At 59.1% G+C, this 16,663-nt stretch overlaps 1 long non-coding RNA gene across 1 annotated transcript in view; it reads left to right on the forward strand.

Annotated features, from left to right (window-relative positions):
* LOC122172641 (uncharacterized) overlaps positions 1-16,663 on the forward strand; it is a 23,215-nt gene continuing 6,552 nt past the window's right edge. The window contains exons 1-2 of the long non-coding RNA XR_006173144.2: positions 1-110; positions 1,062-2,348. This is a non-coding gene — a long non-coding RNA (uncharacterized LOC122172641). The remainder of the gene's footprint in view (positions 111-1,061; positions 2,349-16,663) is intronic.

Genomic DNA, 16,663 nt, shown 5'->3' on the forward strand with positions numbered 1-16,663 from the left:
GCCGCTTCTCCAGCAGGCAACAACCCCACTCCACTGCCTCTGTTGTCAGCTCCCTTCCCCGCTCCTGCGACACAAGCGGGTTGTGGCAGGCAGCCATGGGGCAGAGGAAGGTGAGGTGCCCTGGGCAGCGGAGGGGGGGTGTGAAGAGGGCTCTCTCACTTGAGTGGGGCGGAGGAAGGTGAGGTGCCCTGGGGAGCGGAGGGGTGTGTGAAGAGGGCTCTCTCACTTGAGTGGGGCAGAGGAAGGTGAGGTGCCCTGGGGAGCGGAGGGGGTGTGTGAAGAGGGCTCTCTCACTTGAGTGGGGCAGAGGAAGGTGAGGTGCCCTGGGGAGCGGAGGGGGGGTGTGAAGAGGGCTCTCTCACTTGAGTGGGGCGGAGGAAGGTGAGGTGCCCTGGGCAGCGGAGGGGTGTGTGTGTGTGTGAAGGGGGTTCTCTCGCTCGAGTGAGGCTTTTATTTTTAGCCCTTTTTCCTCCGGCGGCTCTGGGCCCTCTTACACCAGCTGGCCAGGAGGGCCCCGATCCTGCAGGATGCTACACCAGGCCGGGGGCACTGGGAAAATGGAGCCGCCAGGCCCGGCTCTGTGCTCAGTTCTGTCTGGGGACCCAGTGGGGTTCAGCCTGGCTTGTGTGGGGAGAAGTGGGAGGCAAGTGACGGCAAGAAGCTGGCACAGGGCGTCCTGCCCAATTCTATTAGCCCAGGGAAGTTGGTGCCAGCCCAGCTCCGCATCCAACGGCAACTGGTCTAGGATAAAGGGGGTGGGATAATGGAAAGTCCCTCGCTGGCGGTATGAACCCCTGCAATACAGACGAAGGCGGCTCTGGGCGGGAGCTCACCAGCCCAGTGGCAGCCAGGTGCCGGCTTCGCTCAACACACCAGCGTGGGCAATGCCAGCCTGCCGGCCCAGCCTAACGCCTGCCAATTTAGCCACCCCTTCTGGAGGGGCTGGAGAAATCGGGGGGAGATTTATGGGTTCCTGGGAGGGCAGAGGATTCGTTCTGGACGCTGCAGGGAGACAAGTTTGACCTTTCCCGTGAAATTTTCAAAATATATATTTTCTCCAGGTCACGTGAACCCTTCATTTGGATTTTGACGTTTTATTTGGTTTCGTTTGGAATATCCAGCCGCACCCCTATTTCATGAACGAATCAGGGCCGGAGGAGATCACAAAATCGAAACGTTCAGAACATGAGCCATCACAGCGCGACCGTGGGGACGGAGCATATGTTCACCGGTGAATCGTTCTGTGATGAAGTGCATCACAGATGGTGATAAGCGGACCCAGGGAGCCGGAGGTTTCCTTCTTTGAGAGAACTGCCGCCCAATTTCTCAGTCTTTTCAAACCAGGACAGCTTGAACGTTGGCTGACGAATTTGGGAATATGGTTCCTACAACGCTGGGACCCCAAAAGCAAATGCGGTCCTGGGATGCTTAAACGGGGAAATCTCGAGTAGCAGCAAAGAGGTTATTTTCCCTCCGTGTTTGGCCCTGGTGCTGGGATCCCGTGTCCGGTTCTGGTGCCCACAATTCGAGAAGGAGGTTGACAAATTGGGGAGGGTTCAGAGAAGAGCCAGGAAAAGGATCAGAGGGTTAGAAAACCTGCCTTAGAGCGAGAGACTCAAGCAGCTCGATCTATTTAGCCTAAAGAGAAGATTAAGGGGGTCACTTGGTCCCAGTCTATCAGCACCTCCATGGGGAACAAATCTTTAATCCCGGGCTCTTCAGTCTAGCAGGGAAAGGTCTAACAGGAGCAGCTGGAAGATGAAGCTAGACAAATTCAGACTGGAAATAAGGCGAACATTTTTAACAGTGAGGGTAATTGACAGCTGGTACAATGGACCAAGGGTTGTGGTGGGTTCTTAATTTTTAAAATCATGACTGGGTGTTTTGCTAACAGATCGGCTCTGGGGCTTATCCGGGGGCAGTTCCCTGGCCCGCGTTATACGGAGGACAGATTTGATGATGACAATGGATTCTCTGAATTTCCAAAACCGGTCGCTCCTGAGATCAGTGCTCAGAGAATCAGGTTCTACTCGAAAAGAAAATCGGTTTTGAAATGAAGAGTCAGTTCCCACCTGAAGGAAATCCAAGCATCGTATGCTGAAAATGTCCAAATGGAATGTTTTGACATCCTGGGAAATGCTTTTTGATTGATTTCTATTTCCTAAATGAAAATTCACCGAAATTGACACGTTCCCGTGGGAAGGTTTGATTTTGAAGAACTGGCACTTTCCAGTGGCAACAAACATTCGGCTGGAAAAATTTTCACCTGTTCAACAACCGGGTGGCCAAACCCTTTCCCACTTTGATGGGGCCAGAGCTCTGCCAGCAGAGGATTTCTGCCTGCTCCGGTGAGTAATGTGCGTGAGTGAGTGGCATCTGGGAGGCCTTTGAATGAGCCATTTGCGCTGAATGTGTCACTTCATGTCTCAAATGCGGCAGTCAGCACTGAGCCATCCCATCCCTTAGGATGGAGCCCTGGCAGGCTTGACTGGGGAAAACCTTCAAACCATTTATCTTGCAGTGACAAAGAGAAAGTTTAATTTAAAGGGATCTGTCATCCCCCAATCCCACGTGAGACGCATTCCAACAGCAAGCTGTTTCATGGGGTACAACAGAGAAACTCTCAGGGGCTCGGTTCCTCCCATGTAAATCACTGGGCCAGATCCCGAGCTGCTTTGGATCGAGACCAGTTTACACTGGCTGGGGACCTGGATTTAAAACACAGAGGAGCCATCTTCGCGCGCCTCTTTCCCATATTACCTGTAGGGTTCTGTGGAGCCGGCCACGGCGGGTTGGCCGGGGTGTCTTTCCAGTCTCGTCTTGCCGCGTGCGGGTGGGAGACAGAGCGAAAGACGTAGGCCTGCACAAATGCAGACCCCGCCTCCTCTGCTGATGTGAAATCTCAAGCCACAATTAAAGAGAGAGTAAAATAGAGTGGGGTCTTCTGGGGAGGGAATTACAAAGAGCCCACAGAGGAGTAGCAAAAGGCCCCGATCCGGGGAACACTTAAGCACCAGACTTTACATGAGTGAGGAGCTTGTGAGAGAACATAGGGGTGCAATCCACACCCCAGTACCCAGGGGCCTGAGAGCCAGGTAAGCCCCACATATACCCCCGGGGGATTTGAACGGTGCTCATATCACGTCAGATCCTCTGGGCAGGGACTTCACAGCCAGAACCACTTGGGGTCTTTAAATCATGAGGGAGTCTCAGAGGTGCTTCTAGAAGCAATGGGGCCAGATCCCCAGCAGGGGTGAATGGGCGTCGCTCCATCGGAGTCAATGGGGCCAGATCCCCAGCGGGGGTGAATGGGCGTCGCTCCATCGGAGTCAATGGGGCCAGATCCCCAGCAGGTGTGAATGGGCGTCGCTCCATCGGAGTCAATGGGGCCAGATCCCCAGCGGGGGTGAATGGGCGTCGCTCCATCCGAGTCAATGGGGCCAGATCCCCAGCGGGGGTGAATGGGCGTCGCTCCATCCGAGTCAATGGGGCCAGATCCCCAGCGGGTGTGAATGGGCGTCGCTCCATCGGAGTCAATGGGGCCAGATCCCCTGTGGGTGTGAATGGGCGTCGCTCCATCGGAGTCAATGGGGCCAGATCCCCAGCGGGCGTGAATGGGCGTCGCTCCATCAGAGTCAATGGGGCCAGATCCCCAGCGGGTGTGAATGGGCGTCGCTCCATCGGAGTCAATGGGGCCAGATCCCCAGCGGGGGTGAATGGGCCGTAGCTCCATCAGAGTCAATGGGGCCAGATCCCCAGCGGGTGTGAATGGGCGTCGCTCCATCGGAGTCAATGGGGCCAGATCCCCAGTGGGTGTGAATGGGCCGTAGCTCCATCGGAGTCAATGGGGCCAGATCCCCAGCGGGCGTGAATGGGCCGTAGCTCCATCGGAGTCAATGGGGCCAGATCCCCAGCGGGCGTGAATGGGCCGTAGCTCCATCGGAGTCAATGGGGCCAGATCCCCAGCGGGTGTGAATGGGCGTCGCTCCATCGGAGTCAATGGGGCCAGATCCCCAGCGGGGGTGAATGGGCCGTAGCTCCATCGGAGTCAATGGGGCCAGATCCCCAGCGGGTGTGAATGGGCCGTAGCTCGGTCTATTTATACTGACTGAGGTTCTTTCCCCTCAACCCTTTTTTTTGGCATCTTAATGAAAGTAGCCGGAATATCAAAGTTTCGGAAGATTAAGACTCCTGTGGTTTTCACTCTGGAGTGTAAATATATTTAATGAGCACTTTCGGCTTTTGTAAGCATAAATATATGCAAAAACCCCTTCTTTGAGATGCCTTCCTCCCAGAAACGAATTAACCTTCTTCTCAATGGGCCGTGGTGTGTGTATTATTCGGGGTTTATCATTCATCTAGTTTTTGCATTCTAATCGTGTGCGTGCATACGCACACATGCTGTGCATGGGCATGTAACGGATCTCTGCCTACACATGTGTGTTTGGATGCACACAAGTGTGTACGGCTGTACGTGTGCACAACTGGCATAAGGGTCCTGCTCCAAGACTCTGGAGAAGGGGGCAGATCGGGGGCATGGCCGGAGCACAGTGTGCTGTGGCTATTCTCTGCCCCCCAGAGCCCTTAGGGGGCGGATTGGGGGCGTGGCTGAAGCACACTGCACTGTGGCTATTCCTTGCCCCCCCACCGGGCCCTTAGGGGGCAGAACATGACATAGGGGGCCAGGCTCAGAATACAGGGAGCAGAAAGGGGGCTTAATGCCACCTTAACTCTTCCCATGAGCAGGGATGGGGGTAGCTGGGAATCAGACCCAGTGACCTTTGGCTAGCTAACGGGGGGAAGGGAGTTATACGGCATTCCCGCTCAGGAGGGAACCCAGCCGCCCCCTCTTCCCCTCACCTTGGGAATCCATTTCTTCACATGAAACAAATCAATTAAACAGCTCAGGTTGCCAGCTCGGTCTGATTGTACATCTTGTGCTAAGGCAGCCCTCGACAGGGCCCCTTACACGCGCGCACACGCCCCTCCTCCCCGCCGCCTACAGAAATCCAGCAATCCTGCGATCGCCTTTTGTGCTCCAGTTTCCTTCACATGCCACCTCAAAGGACCGTCCTCATGCCCACCGCCGGTGGCTCCTGGGATACAAACCCCTTCCCCATATTAACCCCCCACGCACCCCTATGTGCTTCCTTTCAGGAACGTTGAGCATGGAATACTAGTCCCAGAAGACTCCGGAATTCTGAGCATCAGAACGCCTGGGTTCTTTGCCCAGCTCTGGGAGGGGAGTGGGGTCTAGTGGTTAGAGGAGGTGACAGTCTCCCTTCAGAAGAGGGGATCTAGTACTTTCCGGCTGGTGTCCCGGAGTCTTCCAGCGGGAGATGATCTCCTAGCTCATGAGGGGCGTGGCACTGGGCTGGGGTCCCCCTCCAGGGCTCACCTGCTCCCCAAGCAGCCGTGCCCTGTGCCCCTTCCCCGGAGTCACCGAGCAGACCTGATGGGTTTCCCTCTGCCGCTCCTTGGGCAGCTGGAGGGGGGCACGGACCCCAGAGCACGGACCCCTCTGTCTACACCCCTCTCTGGGGTCCGATCAACGGGAGACGTCTCTGGGCTGCCGTCACCCACAAGGGGGAGTCGGGGCTTTAGCTGGTGCGGCCGCGAGGCCTGTTCTTAGCGCCCCCCCGAGGGGGTTCAGGCTCGGGCCCCATCCAGGATGGCATCACCCGGGGGGAGTCAGTGCCGCTCTGCAGGAAGCGGAGCAAGAGGCAGGGAACCCAGCTGGGAGGAGAAGGAGGCTCGGAAGGGGGCGAAGACAGAGGCCGGGCCTGACCGCGCCGGGCTGGCAGGGGCTGCTCCGGTGCCGGAGCGGTACAAGGAGCTTTTCCTCGAGAGCTGGAAAGTACGCGGGACATTTCTCAGGGCGTTTCTCTGGGGCCTGCTCCACAATCGGCCGTGAGACGACGGAGCCGAGCAGGGGGGTTTCCAGAGATTCTCGCTTTCCTTTCCCCCTTTCTCTCTAGCTTTGGGCCCCCGTGGTTGAGTTCCCCCTACCTGGCAGGTTGTGGGGGTGTGTGTGTCGGGGGATCAGCCCATGTTACCACCAGGGGCGGAGTAAAATAATCTGGTGTCCAATGGCAAACCTTGACCGGTCGCCCGCCCACCAGGGGCACCTTGACCCGTAGCCACGCCCCCACACAATAACCCCGCCCCATTCGGCATGGCAGAGGGAATGCCACTGACCTTCCCAGCGGGCCCTGGCTGGAGCATTTGTCCGCACAGCTGCGGTATCTCTACTTAGGGGGCTGGGCCCACTGTTGTCTCCCCCTCCTGCCCCACAAGGAGCCCTCTGCAGGCTCAGACAGCGTCTGTACATGAGGCAGCTCCCCCCTCAGAGCGACGGGCTCAGGCTCTCTGCAGACTCAGGCAGCGTCTCTGCACGGGGCAGCTCCCCCCTCAGAGCGACGGGCTCAGGCTCTCTGCAGACTCAGGCAGCCACTGCGGCACCAGGGCTCGAGGAGGGCACGAAGTGACGCAAACAAGGCTCACTGAAGCCGCCCCTGTTTCAGGCCCTGAACCCAGCCATCCAGCCAGGCCAAATTCTCCCCCACCCCTGCCCCCAGCTCATCAGGAGACAGATTCCACCCCGCGCGGCGCATTGGCGGAGCCGCCTGCCGTTAATCCTCCCCTAATCCGCCACGAGAGGCCCCGTGCGGAGATAAACGGGGACGCCCCGCGCATGTTGATTAACCCGGCCAAATCCTCTCCCCGGCGGTGGCCGGGGTGTGGGGAGGGGAAAGGGCCCGGGGAGCGCTGAGCAGGCGTCCTCCCCAAGGGGAGGGGGTTAATACCAGTCACACGGGTAGCTCATTTACCTCTGCATTTAGCCCAGGGCCGGCTAGGCCCCAGCCAAACACTCGGTCCCTGGCCCGCGGGGCCTGAGGTCTGAGAAGGCAGGGCGCAGAGGTCAGGGAGAGAGGCGGGCAACAGGGGAATTCTAGACAATTGATAAGGTGTCAGCTGGGCAGGGGGCATGAGATATATACATGGGGAGAGAGATGTGCGTGGGGATGGATGGCTAGCTGGAGGGGTGGGAAGAGAGGGGTCTGGGATGTACATGGCCCCGCTCAGCCCCACCCCTGTCCCCGCAAACCCTCTTAGACACGACTCAATATTAAGCCTCCTTAAGGAAAATCCCCTTTGTTGGCGCGGCTAATCTACCGCCGCAGCAGCGGTAATCGGATCCCAGCCATTACCGGCAGAGCGGGGCCGGCAGCGGGCCCGTGGGGCGGCGGCGTCACCCTGGCACCAGCACCGGGCCCCGGGGAGCCCCCAGGGGATGGGAAACACACCCACCGCTCAGGGGCAAACCCTGGGACGGCCAGGGTGTTCCCCTCCCCCATCCAGAGCACAGAGAACTGCTAGCCGGGCTGTCTGTCTGTCTGTCTCTATGTATCCCCATACACCCCCTCTATACATCCCTCCATCCCCATACACCCCCTCTGTCCATCCATCCACATACACTCCCTTTGTCCATCCATCCATCCCCATGCACCCCCCTCTGTCCCTCCATCCATCCTCATACATCTCTCTATCCCTCCCTCCCCATACACCCCCTCTATCCATCCATCCCTCCATCCCCATACACCCCCCTCTATCCATCCCTCCATCCTCACACACATTCCTCTATCCCTCCATCCCCAAACACCCCCTCTATCCCTCCATCCATCCCTCCATCCCCAAACACCCTCCTCTATCCCTCCATCCCATACACCCCCTCTATCCATCCATCCCTCCATCCCCAAACACCCACCTCTATCCCTCCATCCCCATACACACCCTCTATCCATTAATTCCCATACACCCCCTCTATCCATCCATCCATCCATCCCTCCATCCCCAAACACCCTCCTCTATCCCTCCATCCCCATACACACCCTCTATCCATCCATCCCCATACACCCCCTCTATCCATCCATCCCTCCATCCCCAAACACCCTCCTCTATCCCTCCATCCCCATACACCCCCTCTATCCATCCATCCCCAAACACCCTCCTCTATCCATCCATTCATCCCACTCTATCCATACATCTGCATTTATACCCGGGCCCATCACCGTGGTATCTGGGAGTTTGCCTGAGGACCATCCCCCATGCACCTGACCTTGAAATATCCTTTTAAAGAATCAGGGCCCAATGCCGCTCCACCTCCCCCCCCTTCCCCTCATGGCGAGTGTCTGACCAGCGCTTGCTGAGGTGGGGGGAGCCCCAGCCCTCCCCCACCCCACCCCCCCGCAGCACGACATCGGAAGGACATTCTGTCTGTAAGAGACTCCGGCCTTGCAAATCTCTTCATCCCGCTCCTCGCCGGCCAAACGCTCCCCCAGGCTCTCCGCCCCGCGCCAGTGACTCTGCGCCGGAGCGGCCGTTAAGCAGGCTAATTGGAAACAGCCGCCCGGGCAGCCAGGTTAGAAGCATCCAAGTTCTGTTCAGAGGCCGGCTCGCCTTTTCCTAGTAGCGTGGGGCCGGGGGTTAGTGGAGGGTATCGGTGTCTTGTCTGGCTCACCCCGGGCGGCCAAGCTGCTGCAAAATAAAAATAAAAAAAGGACCAGGGGATTCACGCTGCAAATATTGAATGCTGCAGGATACTGCCGCCGCGGGGCCAGTATTTAACGCGACGCAATGCTGCAGCCGTGGTGCAAGTATTTCAGGCTGGGCGAATTAGTGCCGTCCTGCGCCCAACCGCGGCGGCAACATTGCAAACGCGAAGGCCGTCACGTCTCCGGGACGTCGGCACCAAAACGGCCGGAATAATGGTGGAGATCGGGGCGGCGGCCCTGCGAAAATACCCCGGTGATTTCTCCAGCACGCTGCAAAAATGATCACCGGGCTAGAGAATGCAACGGCACTTCACACGGTACAAGGAGACGTCACGGCTTGCTGAAGTAACGCTGCGAAACTCCTGCTGCGGGGACGCTGCAAAGACACCGGAGTAACGGCATCGAGCGCGCCAGCGGCCTTGCAAAAACGACAGCGGTAATTCTAGAGGGACGCTGCAGATTGCCGCAGGGCCGTCGCAAAATCCACCGGCGCGCTAGCCCTCTTCGATGCAGCGACCCCGCGAAACCAGGTGGGGGAATGCTACAGAACGTGGCAGTACTGGGGTCAAAGTTACCGCCCAGAACCCTTCCGACTGGGACCCGACACTGCAAAACTGGCGGCAGGAACAGGAGAGGGGGCTGCAGGAGCGCTGCAAACAGTTGTGTTTCGAGACACACGCACACGCCCCGGCTTCACACGCTCCAGGGGCCGCCACTGGCTTTCTCGGACCCAAGACGTCCCAGCAAGGGGCCACATCCAGATGCCCCTTCCCAGGCCTGCACTCTTAACAACCCGAGGCACCTTGAAAGGGCTCCTTGCCCGCAGATCTTGTCGGGATCGTTGGCCCAGTGTTATAGGTGGGGAAACCGAGGCAGGAAGTGCTTTCCAGCGGAGCACTGCCAATGCCAAGGCCCGGCTACCACGTGCTGCCCACCCGGATCTGGAGCTGCCAACCTGCCGCACATCCCAGGCTGGGAGGAGATGGTGGCAAAGACCCACGGAGCCAGGGGAGCTGGAGAGAGTCGGTGACGCTGCCGGGGGCCCAGGGCGCAGCTCAGGCTGCCAAGCCGAGAACAGTCTGGGGGTCAAACTCCTCCAACGCCAGCTCTGGGCTAAGAGCCCCCGGAGCACGCCAGGCCAGGATGCCGGGCCATTGCACGCAAGGGAGCTCCCGGTCTCAGCCCACAGGCAGAAAAGACGGAGGAGCCAAAATCTCATTGCAAGTCAAAGGGGGCCTGAGGTGTTGCTGAAAAACTTTATCCTACAGATGGACCAATCTGTCCCCATCCACACCCCTCTATCCACCCCATCCACACCCCTCTATCCATCCCCATCACACCCCTCTATCCAGCCATCCCCAGTCACACCCCTTCTATCCACCCCATCCACACCCCTCTATCCATCCCCATCACATCCCTCTATCCATCCATCCATCCATCCCCAGTCACACCCCTTCTATCCACCCCATCCACACCCCTCTATCCATCCATCTCCTCTATCCATCCCCCCTACATATTGATCCATCCCCATCACACCCCTCTATCCAGCCATCCCCAGTCACACCCCTTCTATCCACCCCATCCACACCCCTCTATCCATCCCCATCACACCCCTCTATCCATCCATCTCCTCTATCCATCCCCCCCTACATATTGATCCATCACTATACACACTCCCTCTATCCATCCATCCCCAGTCACACCCCTTCTATCCACCCCCATCCACACCCCTCTATCCACCCCCCATCCACACCCCTCTATCCATCCATCTCCTCTATCCATCCCCCCTACATATTGATCCATCCCTATACACACTCCCTCTATCTATCCATCCCCAGCCACACCCCTTCTATCCACCCCCCATCCACACCCCTCTATCCATCCCCATCACACCCTCTCTATCCATCCATCCCCATCACACCCCTCTATCCACCCCATCCACACCTCTCTATCCATCCATCCCCAGTCACACCCCTTCTATCCACCCCATCCACACCCCTCTATCCATCCATCCCCAGTCACACCCCTTCTATCCACCCCATCCACACCCCTCTATCCATCCATCCCCAGTCACACCCCTTCTATCCACCCCATCCACACCCCTCTATCCATCCATCCCCAGTCACACCCCTTCTATCCACCCCATCACACCCCTCTATCCATCCAGCTCCTCTATCCATCCCCCCTACATATTGATCCATCCCTATACACACTCCCTCTATCCATCCATCCCCAGCCACACCCCTTCTATCTACCCCCCCATCCACACCCCCTCTATCCATCCCCCCTGCACATCAGTCCATCCCTCCCCATACACGCCCCTTTAGCTCTCCCCCCGCCGTTTGATTCACACCCCTGGCACGTCCGGAGGAGATTAATGCCGCTGTCTGTGGTGCGTTTGCCGGGCAGTGATCTGTGGCTGCTCCCCGCTCCACCGGCCTGAAGGGGGATTAATTGGGCCCAGCCTCGCTCGGCTCTGGAAATGTGTGCTCTCTGATGAGGCGCTGCGGTGCCAGATGGCTGCTAAGCGGCCGGAGCTGGAGGGGACGGCCAGATGGATCGCAGAGAGGTGGCTGGGTGTAGGAACACCGGAACAGCCCCTCTGGATCAGACCAAGGGCCCATCTAGCCTGGTGTCCCGGCTCAGACGGCACCTGCTGCTTCAAAGGCAGGGGCACTGTTCCCGGGGCTGGATCGTCCCTAGCTGGGTCCTGGGGGGGGGGCTTCGACCCCCGATTAGCTCCAGATCTTCTCCTTCTCTGAGTAAACCGGGTCCACTGCCCCTAGGGGAGGACGTTTCTGCCTCTCGCTTTTAGTTGTTGTAGTGGCTGGAGCTCACACCACGGGCCAGCCTCGTGCTGGCCACTGAGTTCATAGAATCATAGAATCTCAGGGTTGGAAGGGACCTCAGGAGGTTCTAGTCCAACCCCCTGCTCAAAGCAGGACCAATCCCCAATTAAATCATTGAGTTGCCTTCAAGTCCCGGTTCCCAAAAGCCAGGCATTTCTCGCCCAGATGGGAGGTGGGGGCCCGCAAGGCAAACCTGGAAGTCATGACCCCCGAGGGGTCTAGCAGCAGATGGTGAACACTCACTGCCTGGAAGTTGGGATTGACCACAATCTTGGGACTGGCATGCCAATTTCACCCTGATGGGGTGGGGGGGATCTTGGTTCCCGGCTTATGAGCGCGGGCAAAACTCAAGCGGAACGCCCCATGGGGCCACAAGCCGCTGAAACGCAGGGCGAGAGACAGTCCCCCAGACGGGCGTGGGAGGGGAAGGGACAGCGCGCGGGTGGGTGTTTTCCATGGCGACATGCACAGAACCCGGAGCGCTGATGCCAAGGGTCTCGTTGGGCATCAGCAGGGGGCGCCAGCCGCACCTACCACCTGCCACCCCCCGGTTGCCCCACACGCTCTGGCTCTGCTCTCTAGAGCCCTGTGAATACAGGAGAGCGACAGACCCCCCCTTGGCTAATTGGCTCCTTTTATGAAGTCTCCACCACATGAGTTTCCACTGGATGTAATCGAATGCAAAGCGTGAGGCTGGGGACACCACATAAGCCGGGTTCGGAGTTTGCTGCGGTCTCTGGGGTTGCCAAGGGTGTGGGAGGCCATGGTGACCCCCTCCCCAAATCGACAGCCACTGGGATTTCCTCTGCCAGCTATTACTGCCCAGCTCAGACCCTCCCGCCCGGAGCAGGGGTCTCTGCTGGTGATCCGGGGAGAGCCCCCCTGAACTGGCTCAGGGCAGGATCGGGCCCCGTGAAGGGTTTTCAATCACCGCAGGAGCGCTTCCCCGTGGCCAGGCGCGGCGGCACCGCTGGCTTGCAATCCGGCCTCTCTTCCAGGGGCCCAGATTTGCGGCCGCCCCTCTTGGGGGCAACGAAGCTCAAGCGACAAAAGTCCAGCGAAGAATTCCAAGTCTTCGGGCCCGGGCCCCAGCCCCCGGGGAAGGCCAGTGGCTGGCAGGGGAACCTGGGGCCTCCCTCTCCATGGGGCCAGCCCAGGGACTATAACCTAGGACCTACAGCCCCCTTCTGCAACCAACCTCTTCTTTATCCCAGCCAACTTGTTCCTTCCCCACTGAGCTCTGCCTCCAGGTGCAGCCAGGTCACGCAAGGGGGCCTCATTAACCCATTCAGGGCCGGGGAGAGCCCCCCCCCCCCTTCATGACAAGGTGTCGGCCTGGGGGAAGCCATCAAGACTCCTTTCTTTGGCTTGTCTGGCGAGACTGGGAGCTCTTTGGGGCAGGGACTGTCTCGCTTCAACGCAGCCTGCGGGAGGGGAGGGGTCCCAGGAGAGCTGGGGCGGGGGGGGGGTCTTCTCCCACCGAAAGCAGAGCCTTTGGATTACATGGCAAAGGCTAACACAGTGGGGGAAGCCCCTTTCCACCTGAGCTAGGAGAGTCGGGCTTTGAGCAGCTCCCTGCTCGGCGTTGGGGGCTGAGACCCCCGCTCCCTGCTCAGGCAGCACTCCAGTTGTTACTCCCGCTCGACAGATGGGGAAAGCGAGGTGCAGGAAGAGGGCGGTGGGGGAAGGGTTTTGTCCAAGGTCACACACTGCAAGTTAGTGACAGAGCTGGGAATAGGACCCAGGAGTCCTGACACCCATCCCCCCCTGCTCTAACCGCTAGACCCCACTCCCCTCTCAGAACTGGGATAGAACCCAGGAGTCCTGGCTCCCAGCCCCCCCTGCTCTAACCAGTAGATCCCACTCCCCTCTCGGAACTGGGATAGAACCCAGGAGTCCTGGCTCCCAGCCCCCTGCTCTAACCAGTAGACCCCACTCCCCTCTCGGAACTGGGATAGGACCCAGGAGTCCTGGCTCCCAGCCCCCTGCTCTAACCAGTAGACCTCACTCCCCTCTCGGAGCTGGGAAGAGAACCCAGGTGTCCTGGCTCCCAGTCTTCCATCAGTTACACTCGGGGAGCGTCTCCTACACCTTCTCTCCCCACCTACGTCTCCAGCAGATGTTTAGGTAAAAAGGCCCTTATTAGGGAGCGGCGGTTGTGCCTGAGCAATAATTACTCCCTCGTTATCTCCGTAATTACAGGCTGTCGGCCTGCGCCGGGCACGAGGCTGCTGTAACCAGGGGGATTTGCTCACGAGCTCGGCTCCAACAATTCCCCGGTGCTCTCATGCAGAACGGAACCTGGGTGGGTGGGTGGCTAAGTGGGGGGGGGGGGAGCTGGCAGGGGGCTCCCCGCTCTGAGAGCGACAGCACAGCGCAGGGTGGAGTAGCGCCCCCTTTTGGAGCTTTGTCATGGCCGAGAAGCTCTGCCGGAGATCTCACACGTGTACCTGTCGGGCTGGGTGCCACACGGACCCTGGCCGGGATTGGGGGTCCCTGTCATGCCAGGCACTGCACAGACCCCGACCGAGATCAGGGGCCCATTGGGCCGGGCACCACACAGACCCCGACCAAGATCGGGGGCCCCTGGCAGCTGGCTGGAAAATGGGGGGTGGGGCTGTGGAAATTATTGAGTGCTTGTCAAAAACCGGCTAACCCCAAACGGCGCCTGAAGGAGGTCCCGGTGGGTCCTTCCCCACCCCAGGGGGTTCACACCCCACCACTGTGCCGGGATTGTCCGGCTCCAAGCAACCCCCGAAGGCAAAATTGGCGGCTTTGGTCTCCAGCCACGAGCTTTCATTGGCCTGCCTCCCCTGTGATGTCATCAGCGCCGTGGTGACCGCATGATGTCATCGTCTCCACCACCCATCTCCATGGGGACCTCTTGCTCCCTCCTTGATGTCTTCGGCATGGCGACCTTTGCCCCCCTGCCCCCAAGCGCCATCCCAGCGTTGTCATGGTGGCCAGTTCTACCTTCAGGATGTCATCGACATGACATCAGTGATGTCATCAGTGAGGTCATCACCGCTGCGACCTTCCACCTCTTGCAATGCCATCACCAAAGCACCAGGTCTCCCCTGGCAATGTTGTTGCTACGGTGATCTTCCTCCCCTCTGATGTCACTATGATAACCTTGCTTTATAGCGTCATCACCATGGTGACCTCACTCCCCAGGATACCATCACCGGGGCGCCAGGTCTCCCCGGCAATGTTGTTGCCATGGTGACCTTCTACCTATCCACCCCCACGCGGTTCACAGTCCCCCTCCGGCCAGCTTGACCCCAGCGGGGCGGGTGATCCGGGACGAGGGCTAACGGCCGTCAGAGCCGGAGCCGAAAGTCCCAGGGAAGATTTCGCACACTTCCATTATCGTCTCTTCTCCTCCCGAAACGTGGCGCAAATAAATCTGGCGGCTCCGCTCCCCCGTTCCCTGCCGAGCCGGCTTGTCCATTGAAAAATTAAACAGCCAGGAACTCAGGGAGGCTCTGTATAAATCACACGCCGGCTGCTTCACTTAATGCCTCTTGTTCGGCCTTAAGTATCAACTGCCTCCTGCCTGCCGTGGGCATGGACCCTCTCAGCTGACGAGGCCGGAACGTGGATGGGCCCAGGGAGAGCTGCTGGTAGGAACCACTCGAAGACCCACAGCGTGTGCGCTGCTGGCCTTGTGGCCAAGGCGCTGGGTTGGCATTCAGGCTGCCTGGGTTCAAGTCCTGGCTCTCTCGCGTGGCCTTGGGGGAGTTGCTTTATGCGGCCCGCTTGCTTCTCCGTCGCCTGCACTTGTGCAAAGTGAGCGTGCAATGCTCGTGCAAGGGAGCAGAGTTCTGATCTGCTGGTGTTGCTGGAGGCCTGGTGCGTAGAAGCCAGCAGGGGAGACAGACAATTGAGTTGCCTGTGACTCAGTTTCCCCAGCTGTAAAATGAAGATAGTGGGTTTGTCTTGTCTTGTGAGCTCTTCGGGGCGGAACTGTCTGTCACTCTGCATCTGCCTGTGCGACATCTGGCACAATGGGACCCTGGGCTTAGCTGGGGCCTCTAAATGCTCCTATGGACTCCCCACTTCTATCCCCAACTCCAGGACGGGAGTGGGGTGGGGTCTAGGGCAGTAGGGAGATCTGGGCATCAGGACTCCTGGGTTCTATTCCTGCCTCTGTCACCAACGCTCTGGGTGACCTTGAGCAAGTCCTTTCCCCTCCCCGTGCCTCAGTTTCCCCATCCTTAAAATGGGGGGAGGGCACCTTGCCGTGGGAGCGGAGATTGAGACCTTAATTCATTAATGTTTGTAAAGTGCTTGGGGATCCAACCGCACTGCAGACGTGCGAGGAGCCGGGGTGTGGAATGAACCGTGCCAGGGGTGTGCCTTGATAAGGAGAGATGCCCGGCACCTTGCCCGTCCCACCCGTCCTGGTCACTCTCCTTGTTCCTGGCAAGCTCCTGGGACGGTTCACGCTCTCTGCCCCAGCACGTTCTGTTCGCTTGCCTGGCACCTCGCACAGCCCATGCGTCTTGCACGTCTGGGACACCCTCCAGCCCCCTTGCACTTTTCATTCATGCGTCTTGCGCTGGCGTGTTCTGGGCATGTTCCATGCGTGTTCCTGTGCGTGCTCCAGATGCCCCATGGGGGGTTTTCACGCTCGTCGCACCTTGCATGTCCCATCTGCCTTGCACGTTCCATGCGTCTTGCACGCTCGATTCACCCTCCTCGCCCCTCCCACCTTCTGTGCAGGCTCCTTTCAGCCTGGCACGTTCCCTGCACGCCCCCAGCTGCTGGAGGCAATGCCCGGACCTCAGCAATAAAACCAACTAGCCAGGCCCTGCTCTCAAAGATCCGATCCCCCCCAGATCTCCAGGGTGCTTAGATCTAGGCAGGTGGCTGGCTCAGGACTCCCAGTTCCCCTGGGCCCTCCCGTCTAGGCCGGGGAAGCTGTTCCCCGGAGTGGAGATTGGCGGCCCGGGCACTTGTGAGCTCTCAAGGTCTCGCCACTTCCCGAGTCCTTTTAAAAAGCAGTAAGAACCCGGAGCTTCTTCCAGTCCCCCCACCCCCACCCCGGCCCTTGAAAGTGACACGTGGTGGCAGCTGCGATTTGTCATGGAAGGAGGCGATGGAACGGAGGAGGCTGGAGAGATGGAGTGAGACAGTGTGTGTATGTGTGTGTCCCTGTCCGTCCATCTGTCCCAGCCGCCCCCTGCTGGAGGGATTAAGATCAACAGGGGGGCAGGATGGGCACCATTAGGGTGACCACATGTCCCGATTTTATAG

This window comes from Chrysemys picta, chromosome 17, assembly GCF_011386835.1.
Source record: "Chrysemys picta bellii isolate R12L10 chromosome 17, ASM1138683v2, whole genome shotgun sequence".
In the NCBI taxonomy this organism is placed as follows: domain Eukaryota; kingdom Metazoa; phylum Chordata; order Testudines; family Emydidae; genus Chrysemys; species Chrysemys picta.